Below are 18,001 nucleotides of genomic sequence, written 5' to 3'. Positions count from 1 at the left end.
TCCCACAATTATGAACGACAAGCGGGATAAATTTATGACTGACTGCGAGCTTGGCATTTGCAGTTAACAGGCAGTGAAAGTATTTTAATTAAATGGCCGAAAGGGGGGACTTCAATGAGCGCTTTAGACCTGCAGGTTATGAGCTGGTAATTTGCAATTTCCCCGCGAAAAGACATGGCTTATTATTCAACTGGTTTCTTGGTATGTGGAGCTGGGGGGGAACTGCTCGTTGAACTTCAAATTGTGCGCGAAAAAGTGAAATTCACTTTTGGCCCGCTCTCCACACTCTTGTCGGTAAAAGAGTTAATGAACTGAGGGCCAAAACAGGAAGCAACTTTGTAACATTAGCACAGTTCCCCTTCTCTAAGACAGAAAACTATGCTAATTTCTTAGCTGCTGCTGCTGCTGCTGCTCGGGATTTATGAAATGAATTCATTTTCGTTGGCAAAACAAACGCCTCGCGGAAGGGCGTCTTCGGTTGCGTGTCTTGGTTTTGGCCACAACTGTTGACTTTTATTCACACAATTACAGCCGGCGCATTTGCATTCGCTTCCTCCGCCGCCATTCACCTGTTAGCCGAACACCTGTCACGCTCCACTGACTTCCCGAGGGAGCCGCTTCACTTGCCAACAATTAAGAGACAAACCCTTGACTTTGGCCAGCGATATGTCTTCGTCGAGCCTTCAAAGTTCGCCCACTGACCCGTTCGCCCATCTAATTAGCTTTCTTTTGACAAAGCCATCGCTGTGTTTTTTTTTTGGTTTCACGTCTTAGGGTTTGTGAATTAGCATTTTCGAAGCGAGCCAAGTGGACTTGGAAATGCCCAACTCAACTCAAAGCCGACTCCTATAAATAATTCAAAACTGACCCGCGGCTTTCATTTCATTTCTGTTGGGTTTCGTTTTGTTTTCCTCCATTTGTTTTCCAGGTGACGCAGCAACAGTTGTCTCGGGAACCTCGGTGGGAACCTCTCGAAGAAGTCATAAAACTAACAGTTGAGCGGAAATTAACACAGATACTCCAGGCCAGTAAGAGAAGAGCCCTCCAGCTTGGTTCGGGCCAAACAACAATCGGGTCTCTATGCGATGGCCTCACCTTCCGATTGAGATGTAGATGGGTGATTCCAGATAGCCGAGCGACAGGTGAACCAAGAGGGGATTACTTCAGTGGTCGGTGGTCTAAATAGCCCTCGGATGACGTTGCACAACCCAGGTAATATGTAGCCATCATTAGTCTACAGTTAGTCTTTGATGCCAGATAGGTCTTTGGAATTCTCGGTGGCAGTTAAGTTGCGGATTGGGCACACGGTTCATTGTCAAGTTCTTTTCTGCTCTGTGGAGATCTTTTAGGGGAATAAGAAATACCTTCTCAATAACTAATTGATACGCTTTCGGGGAGACTTCCTTTGCGGATCTAGGTTGCCCAACTACACTTGCTCTAATTAATACAAAGTAAGTCTAGAGATCTTATCGTATTAACCTGCATTTCCTGTCGGCCACTGGAGAAAAGTAAATAAACTTGTTTTGGAAATTAGGTTTGCCATGAGGAAAAACATACCGTTTTATTTAAATTAAATTTAAGATCTATTTGTCAATGATTTATTTTAAATTTATAATACAAACGATTCTAAATGGTATTAAGCAATTCAAGTTTTAATCCAATTTTAATATATAGTTGCTTGTTAGGAATATTCCTTAACGTGACTCCATATTTTGAAAAGATTTCTCCTTGTGTGGTCTTGTCTTCTGGGCTGCTTGGCATTGTTTGTGGCTGTGCGTTCCATTTCGCTTCTCTGAACTTGTTGAAAGCGAGTAAAATGTGCCAATTTTCTATATATATACTATATCTTTATGTGCTTGTAATGCAAGAATCGGAGAGAGAGAGAGGGAGGATGGCTCGTCCATACATGGCCACTTCATCACGCAGCGTTGGCCAAGCGTGCTGTTGTTGCTCCTCCGGCCAAATGCAACTGAGCGTCGCCGTCACCAGCCGGCGGCCCCAGCTTCAGACCCCCTCTAGTCAACCCACCCCCCCTCTGATCCCCTCTCTACTGATATCCCCTTCACTTGGCAAACGCCCCTGCCCTTCGGCAGTTGGCAGCTTCTATTGTTCTGGCCGCTCGTGCTTGTGCTAGATTTATGCACTCCATAGTAGACCCCATTCCCCGGACAGTTTCGATTTCAATTTAAAGCGGATGCTCGCTTTAATTGCAGGCCTGGCGAATTATAATTCATAAGTGGCCTGCTGCACCGGGACGTTTCGAGTTGCCATGGATATCCCCGGGTGGCAATGAACTTGCCGATCAAGTGGGTGTAATCCATACATTCCGGGAATCGGATATTGAGCAGGGCAATAAATTGCCTTCTGCTTAGCATGACTTGCGAAGCATGATAAATTGAATTTTCAAATATTTATTAATACAGATAAAACTTTAACAAAGTGTAGAGGAATTTCTTGAAAATCTCACAACAATGCAAGTAAATAGTTTACTTTGATACAAAGTTCACTAAACAAATTATGTTTCCCAAGTTCAGGATTAAAATTTAATCAGTTGGCGGTGGCAATGCAACTGAAAGTCTTATAAAGTATTTATACATTTTCCTCTTTTCCTTGACCTTTGAAATTTCAAGAAAGTGCAATGAAAATGTCAAGATGCCACTGCATCTGGCTGCTCAAGAATCTCACTTTTCCTCCAGTTCAGTGGCCTTTGGCAACCGGTGCACTTGACACAGCCACTGTGAATGCGGCTAAAAGTGCAACAGCAATGGCCATTGGAATTGCAATTGGCAATGCAATTGATTGTGGCAGCCAATCGAAGGGGATTGATGGCAACTGGACGGCGACTCACTCACTTTCACTGATCGAAAGCGTGAAGCCAAAGTTTAATTGAATCTGCAGCTGGTGCGCCGATGCTCCGCTGGCTGGCGGCAACAATGATTGGTGGCATTCAATGGCCGTGGCTCCCACCAACTTTCAAACTTGGCCATTTGAAAGTTATTGGCCACAAGTGCGCACACACATGGCGCCCATTGCATAGATACATAGGTACACACAACACACACCACATACACTCTCTTAACTCGAAGAAACTCCAAGCAAACTGAACGTGTCAGCAAGTCGACTCGAGGTTTCGGGCCATAGAAAAACTTTTGGCCCGGCTCTTCGAGCTGAAGTTGCGACAAAATCAATAGGGAAACTTCGCAGCCGAGCCAGCAGCATTACGTTTAAATGGAAAATGGGGGGCGTGTCCCCGAATGCAGCAATTTGTTATATTCAGGCGTCGCCTTAAATTGGGTCACCGAAAATGTTCAATTATTCGAGTGAAATGCAGTCTTTAGGGAACGGGCGGAGGTCTTTTTTGGGTTTTGAGAAGAGGGGGTTTCAACCAGATTTTTGGGCTCAAACAAACTCGTTTTCGAAGTTGATGCAAGTATGATTTTGCTGGCTCACTTCCACAATGCGGTTTCGTTTCATAAATTTTATGGGTAAAGTTTACTTTAGAGAATTTGTCACGCACTTGATGGGGAAGCAGAACCATATAAATGGTAAGCCTAAAGATAAAATTCTTCAATTTTCTGGTGATTACTAAAAAAAGAAATTAAAGACTTGCACAACTTAATACATTTATAAAGAAAAGTTTGTATACTATAGTCATTAGCTATAATTCCATAGTTCCCATTCACCCAAGATTATATTTTGACAGCTCTGCTTTTATTGACTATAACTTTATGACTTTCCATAACAAGGTTACATAATTTCATTAATTTTGCATTCAACCACAAGAAAGCCTTTCGATGCCCAAAGCGCATTTGGTCTTCGCTGCATGGGTGATTTATTTTACTTCATTTCTTTCCATCCATATTTTATGAGTTTTACAACAAGTTTATAAGCTCCAAACCCTTCGGCACACATGGGAATGTGCGTGTGTGTATGTGTGTGTTTGCCCTGCGACTTTCCATTTGCAGAGATTTCCACATTTCACATTTTCGGATTTGAGATTTCAATATGTAAACGCCGATTATACCAAATGCGCCATGAATAAAATTCGTCTCGTTTCGATTCGATGGTCGTTTTCAGAGGGGGGCGAAAGTCCAAATGGGATTTCGTTTATGAAAGAAGGCGGAAAAGAGGGAAAGGGGGAGGGGGGTGGCGGAAATTTTTAGGTGAGAGAGACCCATTCACTCTGAAATTTGAGCCGCGGGCTGCGTGGTAAATCAGTTGCCGTTGCGTTGGCCAAACATTGCACAAATCTATGCAGTTGCACGAACGCGGCTCAGAAGTTTGATCGATTTTATTCCCGGTTTGTATAGCACTTAAAAAAAAGAAGAACGAAAATCTGGAATGAAGTTGCATATAATAAAGTTAAGCCATTACAATTTTTTTAAACAAATTTAAAGTATGTAAGCATCATAGGTTCAAAAGGTTGTTGTTTAGATTGTTTTTGATTAACCCATTTTATAAACCCTCAACCCTTTTTTTCAATGTGTACGACCACACCTCTCCCTTTGGCGTTAAGTGGGGACTTTGGGGGCGTGGCCCTCTGAGCAAACTGTAACATTTGTGGTTGGCCTCGGGACTGACCGGCCGCACATAAAGTGGCATAAAGGGCGCGTCGCCGTCGCAGTGGATTGCGTGGCCTGGCTAAATGTTTCGAACACTCTGCGGTCGCCGATTGTCAGTGGACCGAGGTTTAGTCATGGGGCAACTAGTGCAGCTCATTATTGGGTTGTGCCACCGACATCATTTGGTTGATTTATTCTGCTAAACGAAATCAATTTACTGTCGCATTTCAAATATTTGGTTTCCGTTATTGCGCTTGGCCCATATTTCAAATTCGGTTGACTTCGCTGATAAGCGCATCGCGATGTTGCAACTTGATGACTGGAAACGCTGACACAAATGCGTTGTTCAGCCACTAAGCAGACACTCCCGCAGATGTTGCACTCTCGTCGGTTGCAGCCTGCTGCCCTGGCAATTTGCTGTCAAATTGTCGCAAATTCTTACAAGCGCCGCTCATTAAAATTACCCAAATGCCAGCTCCAATTGCCGTAGTGCTGCAAACCAAGAGACCGAGCGAAAACGGAGTCGCATGACAAATGGCAGCGACGAGCTACAGACAAGTGCCACCTAGGGATGCAGGCAGAGAAATTGGTCTTGCAACGAAGTTGAAAAGACTTTAACAGTATTTGACTTACTGGTACAACATGAAACTTTAAATTTTATTTCATGGTTAATTGCTTTATAAGAAATGCTATTAAAACTATTTATTATATTATTTAGGAAAGGTAGATATATATTTTATGTATTGTATACCTTAAATATCTTTATACCCTGAAATTGGCTATGCAAAGTATTTTACAATTAATATAACACTTAAAGGATTAATAGCCCTGAAAGTACAGATATATTTCTCTAAGTGCCTTATCTGTTTCATCGCTGAGCAACTAAGACGATTTGGCAATGCAATTTTCGCCGGCCAGCTGCAATGGCCGTGGAATTGGCTTCCTCTGCTTGGCCTCCTCAACAAATTTGTCGCTGGCTTTTGCAACGTGATTTTTGGTGACTTGAAAGCAGCTGATAAGCGAGCTACTTGTCCGCCGATTTCCGACTGACTGAAGACGAAGACTGACTGTGTCCGAAAATGAAACCAAGAGTGAGACTGAGACTGAGACTTTTTACACAGATAAAGAGCAGACAGAAAGTGCTGATTGCGAGTATTACTTTACAATTGGGAAGCAAGCTTGTAATACAAAGCGCGGACAAAATGTGCTGATCGAGCGGGAAATTGGCAAATGAAGCGTGGCTTATAGAACTAACGGAACTGAATTGAACTGGCCGGCATTAGTCAGGTGGGCTCATACCGAGGATCGAACCATGGCCAAAAGCTGAGATGGCAAAATTGGCCATCGAAAATGCCGGCACGATCACCTCGATTCGTTCGATCGGTTACTCCGATACTCCGATCAAGTTAAACTTGTGCACCTGCACAGCCAATCAGTTGCGCAATGGCCTGGCAACTCTGGTTTGCCCCCTCCAATATCTGCAGATACCCGTTCATAGATATCGTAGATAGTTCGTGGCCAGGCTGTCAACGGATCGGTTCAGTCTGGTCTGGTTTAGTTTGCCATTGCCTTGCACAAAATGTCATTCAGCTCATTGAAATGGAAAGCTAAAAAATTAACATTTCAAGCGGACACACAGAAACAATTTACGTACAAAACACCAATTGTAAATGGAAAATAACTCAAATGAGAGATGAAACTGGTCTAAGCTTAGAATAGTTTAGTACCCTCTATAACTTTTTTTTGACCTTAGAACATAAATTCTAAAATCCAAATAAAAACGAAAAATACGATTTGTTTTCAGTATATTACCTTAAAATATTACTTTATTTATTTCTTTTCAAAATACTTATAAACTGTTTATCTCCAATGGTGTTATAAACCATTGTGAGTTATAGAACTCAAATATTTATTATGGCTAGTTGTTCTTAATGGTTACTCATCATCATTAATTAAATATACCCCTTGATACCTCATTTATGAACGATACATATATTTAGCAGATCCATTCTAAACAGCTGCTCATTTGGCATTCTACGTACTTGCCGAGTTGCCGGCATTTGGCGAGTGTTACGCGACTATGAGCGCTCTAATTGTGCGCTTGTTCGTTCGGCCAACACACGCGCACACACACACACAATCGCATACAGTGAAGTATGAGCACAAAAAACTGCTAAAATACACAGCTAAAGCAGCAACTTAAACAAGAAATAAATAAAACAAAACAAAAAACTTACTGCGACATGCAACACTGCACAGGCGGGGAACATTTAGCTGTGCTGAAAAGTCAAACAAAACAGCAAAAAAACGAAAAAAATCTGAAAGAAAGAAAAAAAAAACAATCGAAATGTACAGACAAAACACGCGACTGCCACTGCAGATAATTTGGCATTAAGTGGAGTGGAAATGCGTAGGAAAATATGATATAATCGGGCGGAGAATATGGGCGTGCATGCATGGCCAAGCATATGGAACCGTTTTGCATTCAAGATCAAGTTCAAGTTTGGAGCGATTATCGTTCCCCGTTGATGTTTACAGATTTTCCGGTAGTCAGCTAGCCAGCTATTTCGTTTTGATGGGAAACTGGCAATTGGCATTTTCACAAACCGAACGACGAACACCAACCGCAAGAGCCTTGGAAATTAGCCAAACGGCGCAGAGAAAATCACCTTTTGACCCACTTTAAAGAGCCAAGCCATCGATGTGGCTGAATGTGGCTATGGGGCTATGAATGTGGCTGTTGGGCATAATGAGGCAAATGATGTTGCAGCCCCAGTGATTGATGGGCAAAAGGCGCACTCACTGCTGGAAATCAATCCCTAGGCGCTCTGTAATGAGGATGTAGTTGATGTTGCTGCGGCAGATACTCAGATACACAGATACTATCGTATCTGCCAGATACGAACTAGGGCCCCGCGGCTCTTGTCTTAGGTGAAAATCAACGGAACGAACGGAAGTCGGTGGCAATTTGTGAACGCAAATCATGTTGTTACACACAAACTCGGCTGCCGATGGCTGGGCAAAATGTCAAATGCGAAAAGCAGATGCTAGTCGTTTGCCATAGGTTTTCTTCTATTTTTCTCTTTTTGCATTTGTGTTTTTGTGGGGACTTTAACAGCACGAACGTGACTGTTGCATTAACGGGCATTAAATCGCGCCTGAGATTGCAACTTTAAGTTGCTGTTCTGCTAAGTGTGTCAGCCATTGGAGGCCTGGAAACACCAACAAGGTGCAGCAGCGTTTCACGCACACTTGAGCCGCTCTCACAGATACGAACGCACACAGGCGCACTTAATTATGCATTAGGCTGCTGCATTGACAGCGACACTCTGGCAGGAGAAAAAAAAACGAGAGGAAGGGTTCAACGAACCCAGCGACAACGACAAGGGTTAATGAATTCCCCCGGGTTAAACGGGCTTATGGCAGAAGTGAAAACTATTGCATTTTTAATGCCTGTCCTTAGAGAACGAGTTTCTAACTTAATTGCAAGTGGTTGGAGAATTACTTTTCTTTTATCAAAGCTTTTAAAAAATATCATCTATGATGAATAGAGTATCTAAAAACATAAACAAGATTCAATTCATTATACAGTTCTTATTTCTGTGCTAAATAAATTGTGCAGCTGCAATTGCAATTGACTTTTGTGGTTGCTAAACACTTGTGCCTTATTTTCATAGGCAATTTACAAAATAGATTGCTTTACACATTTCCCAAAACGTAATGCGGTTAATACCTATACGTAAGAATTAATCTCCTTGTTAAGTGTTTGCTTAACACTAGATAAAATAAAGCTTTTCTTAACCTAATTAAGAAGTGCTTTAATTAAAACTAAAGAGCAAACACTCCTTTTGCCTCTCAAGTTCGATAATTTGCATTGGGTATTATCTGCAAAAGATAGTTATAATTTACTCAAAGCCTCCTCACAAAGTGCCCACAAGGGGTAATCCGATAGTTGGCCTACTGTTTCTGGCCGAATTGCAAAGCGTGTACCTGGCCAAAAGACCCCACAAGTGCGATAATTTAAATCAGCTTACCGCCTGTCCGGCCAGCACTCTCCATTAAATCAGGCTCCATTGTTTACGACAATCAATTGCCACCTTAAGATCCCCCGATGTTGTCGGTTTTGGCAACGGATTCTGGTTTTAGGCTTCTGGCCAACTGTCAAAGGAGGTTGCCGTAATTGGCGAAATACGTTCGCCGTTCAATGGAGCGTGCAGTTGGTCCGCTGGGTGCAGGTCTGCTGTCGCCGGTCACACTTCGATGGGCCCAAAAAGGGGGTAATGGGGGCTTTGGGGGTTAGACTGCCCCCTTCCCATACTTCTCCCCCCTTTAAACAGCTTAACCCACGCATGTGGCCATTGTGTAGATTTCAATTGAAAGTACTGCACGCAGAATCGCGAACAAATCGATGTTGCCTCCATGTTGCTGCAATACTGTTGTTGTTTTCGCTTACTGACCACTGACTAATGGCTTAACCCTGCAAGCCTTTCGAAGAGAAATTTATCCCCTATCGCCTAGAAGACACTTCTTAGTCACTTCTGGAAGATAGAAAGACAATAGAACACATTTTACAAAAACAACATACACATCTATCGCCTAGAAGTCACTTCTTAGACACTTCTTTTTTTCCAAAAATTTCTATCGTCTTTCTATGTTCCAGAAGTGTCTAAGAAGTGACTTCTAGACGATAAAAAACTCTTGTTTTTTTTCCAAAAATTTCTATCGTCTTTCTACCTTGCAGAAGTGTCTTAGAAGTGACTTCTAGGCGATAGATGTGTATTTTGTTTTTGTAAAATGTGTTTTATTGTCTTTCTATCTTCCAGATGTGACTAAGAAGTGTCTTCTAGTCGATAGGGGATAAATTTATCTTCCAAAGGCTTGCAGGGAGGGAATGTGTGCATGTGCCTGGATGGCTCTCTATTTGTGTTTATGTGTGTGTGTGATTGTGTTCCTGTGTGGGTGACGCATGGCAGCTGTGTGGAAATTTATATTGCCTACTTTTCGGGGAAGCGAGTGCTCCCCAAGTGCAATTGATTTTGTTTTGCCTCCAAGTTGCCCGCACATGACCAACATTATCTCCAACTGTGGAGTCTAACGGCGTCATTACACTTACGGAAAATAATTGGTTATTAATTAGAAAATGGTTTCTGATGTCCTTTATTTATTATGATGTGTATGTGATTACCAAAAAATGTTTAGGATAAAAGTATTTATGTATATCCTTAGGGGATATATTGCTTTGATAAGAAGTAAAAAATATTTTTATTAAAATAATTAATGATTTTTTTTAAAGATATATTGATAAAAATGTTAAATAATGTAAATATTTTTGCCTTTACTTATATTTTGCAATGTTAAACGTTTATCGTTCTTAAAATATATTTTAAATACATGTAATGTATTTTACATTCATTGTAAAATATGTTATAAACATTTTGTTGAGTGTACGCCATCCTTACGCCTCGTTGACCAAATAAAGAGAGACAGAAACAGAAAGAGTCGTGGGAGTGAAACGGAAGACAGTGAATCCTGGCCGCACGAGCGCCTTGTTTATTGAATTTGGGCGCTTTTGTGAGAGAGTGACAACGACGACGGGCGTTGGGCTCCTGCAATTGAGGATGTAATTTTTGCATGTCTCCGGCATTAAATTCTGCACCACCCCCCGCTCAACCCCTCCTATGCCAGTGCTTGGCATTCCCCAACTGGATGTGTGTGCTCCTGGGCAATTAGGGCTATGACATTCCGCTCTAAATCTCCTGCACACTTTGCTAATTGTTTCCAATTCCACAAACACACTCGTACAGTGGACCCCCAGATAGCCGACAAGTAATTGCAGCTGAGGTCTGACCTCCGGCAAATTGCCTGCGAAAGTTCAGAGGGATAAGCTTCAATTATAATTGTTAAATGGCATGCCGTGCCATGTCCAAATAGCTTTGCATCCTCCCTTTTATTAATTTGACTTTGACCCAATTCGCTTGGCGAAATGCTAATTCAATTGGCCAACTCATTTCCTAGCACACATTTGATTTGCAGTCGCTTTGAATAAAAGCTGACCCCCGAACTACACGTTTTCCATTCGATTCGGTTATTCAGTGCTGGGTCCGAACTTTTGGCAGGTAAATGCATTTTTATAGCCATTGACTCCGGCTTCAATTTCATTCACCAGTTTGGCCAATTTGAGTTTGTACACTAGGAAATAAGTATGCAACCTATATTTTTAAAGAACTTAAAAACTTTTTTATACTATTTGTGCACTTTTATTGATAATATTTGAAAAGGCTTTGTTATGAATATTTGACTACAAATACTGCTACCATAAATGGTAATCTGATTAAAGTTGTTGGGCATTTATATCTACCTATATATGTATAAATGTAGTAATTTTAACATATTTGTTAAACTTTTTTTGGGTGCACCTAAAACATAGCAAACCTGAATCGAACTGAACCGATTCAAGGGAGCAGAGCTCGACTCAAAATACGGCTGACTGGGAAGCGCGTGTTTTGTCGTTTTGGCCGCACGTGACTTGAGTGCGTAAGAGTGCCTTTCCCCCTCCGGCGGGACTTCCCCCGAAAGTGCCCAAGATCTGGACTCTTTCACCCTCACGCATCACTTTGCATTTGCGTGCAACGATTTCTGTGTTAGTGGCAATCGAAGCTGACTTCTGTTGCCTCTTGTTTGTCGCCTGCCTTTTGTTATAGGCTTTTAATTGACATACGCGTTTTTTACACGATTTCCCAGTACTTTCTGCTCCTCAACCGATCCGAACCAAACCGGCTGCATACTAATGCCTTTCTCCTTTCTTTTTTCTCCCTTTTGCAGTTACCGATGAAGACGACCGCCTGAGCTGAGTCTATTGGCCAAAGCACATCGCCTAACCCCAGAGGTGAGTTATTAGCAGTGGATAGACCAGGTTCAGTTAATTGCCCTCGCATGCGCTTCGATGATAATTAAAGCCGACAGCCCAGACGGCTGGATTATTGGCATTAGCACCGATTTTATGACCTCGCACGCGCTCCAAGCTTCCAGCTCCTAGCTAAAAAATCGACCCATTCCTCCGACTTCATTAGAAGCTGGATACAGTACTTTGTAGCCAGCCGTTCATAACTCATTTCTATGCTGTCGGAGTTTCTTCACTGTATTTTCGGGCTAAATTAGAAATAAAAGCTTCACCTTTGCTGATGCTTTTTGCATAAACAGAAGAAATCCAAACGGGTTCGAGGTTTTTACGGGGAGTCGGGGTTTGTGGCATGTGGGTGCCATGTGAGTTTGCGGAGCTTTCACTCGAAGCATTCAGAGTGGTTTCCCGATTTTTGGTATGAGCCGAATGCATTCGTAGCAAATATAAATAAAAAACTTGGGATACGTAATCAGAACTGAAAGAAAGCTCGGCCTAAGTGATACTAAATAACTCAAAGGTGCACTTCAGAAAAAAATTAAGTAAGAAAAAGAAAATAAAAAATTTAAAGCTACTAAAAGCTGTTCTTAACATTTGTTAAGTGCTTTTAGCTTAATTTTATTTTATAGAAAAATACTTTAATAATAACACTGATGAATAGTGAGCAACTTGTCTTATACGTAATTAGTTTCATCTGTAATAATTTTGAACGTATTTCTTTTATTATTAAGGACAACTCTTTGATTCAACCTCGAAGCTTTTTCCAGAGCTTTTCCGAAGAGGAGCTTTCACTCCAAGTCCTGTCGTCAGCTGTGTGTCCTTTGTGCCGAGCTCCTCGCCGAGCGACGCAAACTCGAACTTCGCCAGGCAGTCAGTCTCCCAACGAGCCTTTTGTGGCACAGAACGCGTGTGCTCCTCGCCGAAAGTTGGCCAAAACGCAAAAACGGCAGCGCGTCGGGAGGCGGTTTGGGGGCAGGAGGCGGTGGGCGGGGCTGGCTCGGTGCCACGCGCAATCCTAAAAGTAAAATGAATTAGAAATTGTGCGCGCTCCGCTGTTACATAAACGAGGCAATATTTTTGCGCCCACAAACACACACGTAAAGTTTTGCCCAAAAAACTCGCGTCCTGCGAGAGTGAAATTATCCTGGCCAAGTTGCCGTAGCCGTTGCCATTGCCTTTTGTTATTCCACCGAGTTCGCTGTGGTCGTGCTGATGGTGCTCACGTATATTATGTAAATGATTATGTGCCAGAAACGGAGCGCTGCGACTCACGAAGACCAAAACCAAACCTTCGTCGTCATCAGTCGTCGTCGTCGTGGATGTTTTAGCCGAGATGTGGAGCCGAGCCCACCACTGTTCATAGTCCGTATTCCGTACTCCGTATTCCGTATTCCGTAGTCCTGAGTCCTGAGTCCTTAATCTTCCCTTCTCACTCCTGAGTGGGCGGAATATCGAGGGCTGGTCGCGTCCACCTTTGCGTTCTGGTTTCACTGGACACCACAATCCCCAAAGTTCGGCGAGTGAAAGCCTCCACTTCCATCAGGGCCTCACCTCCGTCTAAAAGTTCTGAGCCAGCGCGGCTTACTTTGCCTACAAAGTGTTCGCCTTTTGACCCTCTACTGAAAGAAAAAACTTTTTATTAAATCAGGAATTAGAGCTTCAAGCTAAAAAATATTTTATATTAAATGCAAAATTAAGGAAGTTAAGCTAAACATTTTATATTTTATTATATATGGTTACAGATTTAGTTTTATCTATTTAAGAAAGAGTTGCTATTCTGAAAATGTTTGTTTTTAATCCAAACATGTAGGTTGTTCTTAAATTGAAAACATTTTTGAGGAAGTAAAGTTCGAGTGAAACTTTTATAGGAAGCTTCTTCAGTTTGAAAGACATTTATTTCCCTTAGTGTATCCCTTTGCTTTTGGCAAATCCTTCTTTTTAGACGACACATGAGTGGGACTGTTTATGTGGGCGGCAGGCGGAAATACAAAGCGGTGCGGCACCTGCAGAATGTTGGCAACAACGAGGACAAAAGGCAACTAAATTGTTGCCAAGTTCTGCTATCTTTGGCAGCTCGCTTGGCGGCTCCTTTTTAAAGAAATTTATTATGCCTGAAAGCGAATAATTTACACACACCCACACACTCGTCTCGCTTTTCGCTTCGCCTCGTCTGTAATGAATAAGTTATTTCAAAAATGTATCTACATATTCACCAGGCAGCGTTGCTATCTCCTGCATATTAAGCAGACAGCAGAGGCAAAAACATGGCTGGCAAGGACACCCAGCTCCTGCTTCCTTGAATCCTAGTGCATCAGCACATGGAAGAGCCAATCTGGCACTCGCCAAACGCTTAATACAAATCAAATTTGAGCATTAATTCGACTAATTGGCGCTTGGAAAAGCGGGCAGCGGTCGCGTTCGATGGTAAATTGAATGAAAAGCCCGTCCGGCGGTTTACTACGGTTTATTCAATTAAACTACCCCTTTTCGTTTCCCATCTGTGGGTAGCCATGCATTCAAACGGTGACCACGCAACTCGGAATATGAGCACTGTCCTCTTAAATCGGATTTACTCGTTGGCGGTCCAGTCGGGCTCACAGTTCTGGCCAACTTTTCAGTCCCGCAAGTTGGCTTTTGTGAAGGTCTTACAAACCAATCTCTTAAATGTTACGAACAGTAAAAGTTCTGTAAAATCAATGTCGTGCACTCATTTTAATTGTTTGCTTTGGGTTTTGTAAAAGCCTCACGCAAAGTTTTCAGAAATTACAATAATATTGTAATGCCAAAAAATGTGTGCGTGCTAAACTTATTTGCATGTCCTTGTTAGGTTATTTTTTATATTCTTTTCATTAACTTACTAAATAAATTCATTGAGACCTCAGTCCTCGTTATTAGAAGTTTACATTTTATTGCATTAGGTTTCTTATTTAAAGGTTACAATTACCATAAATGTTTATATTTTGTGGTGCATTAAATTGTCACGCAACATTATAATTAGGATTATTTTGTGTGCATGTTTAACGTATTAAATTTTCTAATCCAGTTAATTTAATTTATACCAAATTTAAATGCTGGAATCGGGTAATGTTCCTAAAATAACGAAATGAAATCTGTGTGGTAAATGAATATTACATTCGCTTGAGTTTTCAAGGTTAAAAGTAGCTCTGAAACAGATTCAAAACTTTGCAGAAAGCGAAAGCTCTCTGCGGTTTTCCTCATCAAAGAATATTTTACTTTCAGTGAGCTGGGTGTTTCCCGGAAAATAATTTCCCAGTGCTCAGATAATAGCGTTTGACTTTAATTAAATAATAGATGTGCGCTGTGTTTCCAGGTGAAATGAAAATTACAACTCGTGCCCATTTCCCCCAATAAACATTTCCACATCGCTTTTAAGAAGAGAAAGAGAGAGAGAGAGAGAGAGTGCGGGTCTGTGTGCCCGATTTTTCACATGACTTGCCATCCTCTGCTTTTCAATTTACGCAATTTCATAATTTTCATAATTTTATAATGGCCTTGCCTAATTCCTCGGCGGCGGAACCCAGATTCGCGATGTTGTGCATTTCATTTAGCAATTGCAGTGTAAAATTAGATTTGCACACGAAACTGCAATCAGTTGGATGTCTCCTCAAACTCAACCTCCTCGAATTCCACTTAATTTGGTGCGTGTTCCGCGGATTGCTGCTGATTTTGAGTTTTGCATGGCTCAGCAATTAAAACTTGGACAGCCGATTCAGCCGGTAATCATGGAAGGCATGCCAAGGCAGGCTGGCAGGCAGGCAGGATGTCTTCCACGTTTTCTGCTGCGAGGAGTAATTACCGAAGTCATTATGTTCCTGCGTCACCGATTTCACCGGCGCTTTTTCCACGTGGTCGGAAATGGGGCAACTTCTGCTGTCGGGGCAAATGTCAGTGGCAAAAAGTTTTGCTAAACTGTTTGAGTTGTGCAGCCGCAAGCGAAACTGTTTGCCAAACTCTGCACGACAGCCAGCCGCTCCCCTTTCGCACTTTTGAAGTCCATACGTTGCGAAAACAATCACGCAGAAAAAAAGTTTCCCGCTTCTTGACTTTCGAATTTGAACTTTACCTTAGATCCATGAACTTGGCAGATATTTGTTTAAATATTGTGTATATTATTCATGTCAGTTCCATGCAAAACTTGTTTTTCTGTGTGTACGATTTGAAACCCACTGAACTTTGGCGTTCGACTCCATCTAAGCGAAAAGCCAAGCAGTCAAAGTGCATTTCGAAATGGATTTATGGTCGGCCAACGGGGCGTATGGTTGATATTTTAGTTTATTGCCAAAACTGGCGTGCAAATGAAAATAGTTTGCTTGGCCCCATGACTGCTTATTGAATTTGCTCGACAAAAATTTGGAATTCAGAAGGCAAGGAGCCAAACAAAGGTTCTGGTTGTGGGTCAAAAATTGCAAATGTTCAAATTTATTATATGGCACACAACGAATCGAAGGGGATCCCTGTGCTCGTGTTTGTTACAGAGTGTTCTTATGTCTTTTATAGTTTTATGTGGAGCATAATCAATAACAATTTGCATTTATATACAATGGTCTGAATGGACGACGTTCTGTTCACGACGAAATGGACGGGGCCATCAAGTTCCATCCAGACAAATACCCACACTCTCGAGCAGCGACCCAAATATATGTATATTGTACACAAGAACTGAGTAGCAGGAAAAGGAAAACAACAAATATCGAAGTCAAATGCTGAAATATATATGAGAGTATGAGTAAAGGAAGACAGCTGTACAAAAAATAAAAGAAATTTCACAATGCAGTGGAGAATATATTAAGCGAACCGTGGGTGGTAGAGAAAATTAAAGATTCCTTCAGAAGACTCTTTGAAGAATTTTACTTCAGTAGATAAAAGCAAAAAGAAAAGAAATTAAAATCGTAATTTTGTTTGCTTATTATGATGAAATATTTTCCTTTTCAAACAAGCTTTCCTTTTTTAGTTAGGAAATGACCTTATTACGTAGTAAAATTTCTCTATTCTATAGAAATATTTATAAACGCACAGGACTCCAAAACGTAATTCCGATTACAATAGCAGAAAACAATACCGAAAATCCTGGTTTAGTGGTGCACTGCTCGTACACTTTTATAGTCTTCGATATTCCTTTGTCCCTATTTTTGGTCAACTCGTTTTACTCCTTTCTTGCTTCTATTTTTTCGACAAGCTGTGCAAGAAAACGCCAAACAAATACACAATAAACAAAAGCGCTCGAACCCAAACACACAGTACCTCCACCCGCAAACACAAAGCAAACTTTTGAGACAACTAAAAACGGCAAAATATTTTTGCTTGTCTTTGTTTCCAGGATGGTTTTTGCCAGGGAGAAAGGGATCGAAGTAGGAGGGAAAGGGAGAGAGGTAGAGGGAGTGGTGGGGCAGTCATAAACATGGCACACATCCTGGAGGCAAGGACTCGAGTGGCTTTTGTGCTGCTGCCAGAAGCGGAAATGGGTAACAGCACCGCATGCGAAATGGTGTGAGTGGGCAGGATTTTCCACCGCCCGTATCCCGGTTTTTCCTCTCTCTCCCTCCCCCTCATTCCCTCTCTCTCTCCTCCTCTTTTCTCGACTCCTGTGCGTGCCACGTATTTAAATTAGTATGCAACATGAATGACAGCCGCCATTGCCATCGCTCATGTTTCCCTGATAAACTCTTTTTGAGTGTACCCTGCAGTTCTGGATGTCCACTGTGGACTTTTTGCAATTAAGCAATCAGTGTGTAGGAAAGGAAAAGGGATATTCCTAAGTGTTCCTCTCTTTCTCACTCTTATAACACGAATCGTTGCTTGTACCCGACGGCGGCCCGACTCCAAATTTGTCTTCTATTCTTTCGATCGGAGAAAAATGAAACTGCGTCATTCTTTTAAGTAGTGCGTCGACGATTGGTTGTGAAATTACTTCACTTGTGCAACTGGCAGCGGAAATGTTTAAAAATCATGTAAGTGTCGTTAATATTACAAAAACATTATGTTTTTTACTACAAACTTATTTAAATCTTTTTAGGATTCAGCCATACATATGTCCCATAAATTCGTTTGAAAGGTAAGTTTGCTTTAGATTAAAAAAAGTAATATATAACATGTAATAATAAAAATATTTGTACCATAGATGGACGCAAAACAGCCGATGTCCTGCAAATACTCCACAGAAGTGGTAAACAAAAACTTTCGAATTTCATATTATTTATGTACTTATTTCTTATATTACAAAATAAGATAAATTAATAAAATAAAAAAGAAGAAAATATATATATATTGTTTTTCATATGAATTTGGGGATGACATTTTTAGGCTTGACATAGATGATTTCGCTAAGGACATCCTCGCAAAAGCCATCGTTGAAAACTTCGCCTCCACGTCAGCTACGAAAGCAACAATGGCTTATACGAATTTTCTCCATACAAAATTCGTATAAGCCACCGACGACTCGTTCGATGAAACGGACAAAAAAGTCATCGAGAACGACATGTATCCCGAAAACGGCGGTGCCATATAAAATGTCTCTATAAAC

Source organism: Drosophila ficusphila, unplaced genomic scaffold, assembly GCF_018152265.1.
Source record: "Drosophila ficusphila isolate 14025-0441.05 unplaced genomic scaffold, ASM1815226v1 contig_791, whole genome shotgun sequence".
Taxonomy (NCBI): Eukaryota; Metazoa; Arthropoda; class Insecta; order Diptera; family Drosophilidae; genus Drosophila; species Drosophila ficusphila.
The sequence above is the reverse complement of the archived record's forward strand: the minus strand, read 5'-3'. Positions refer to the sequence as shown.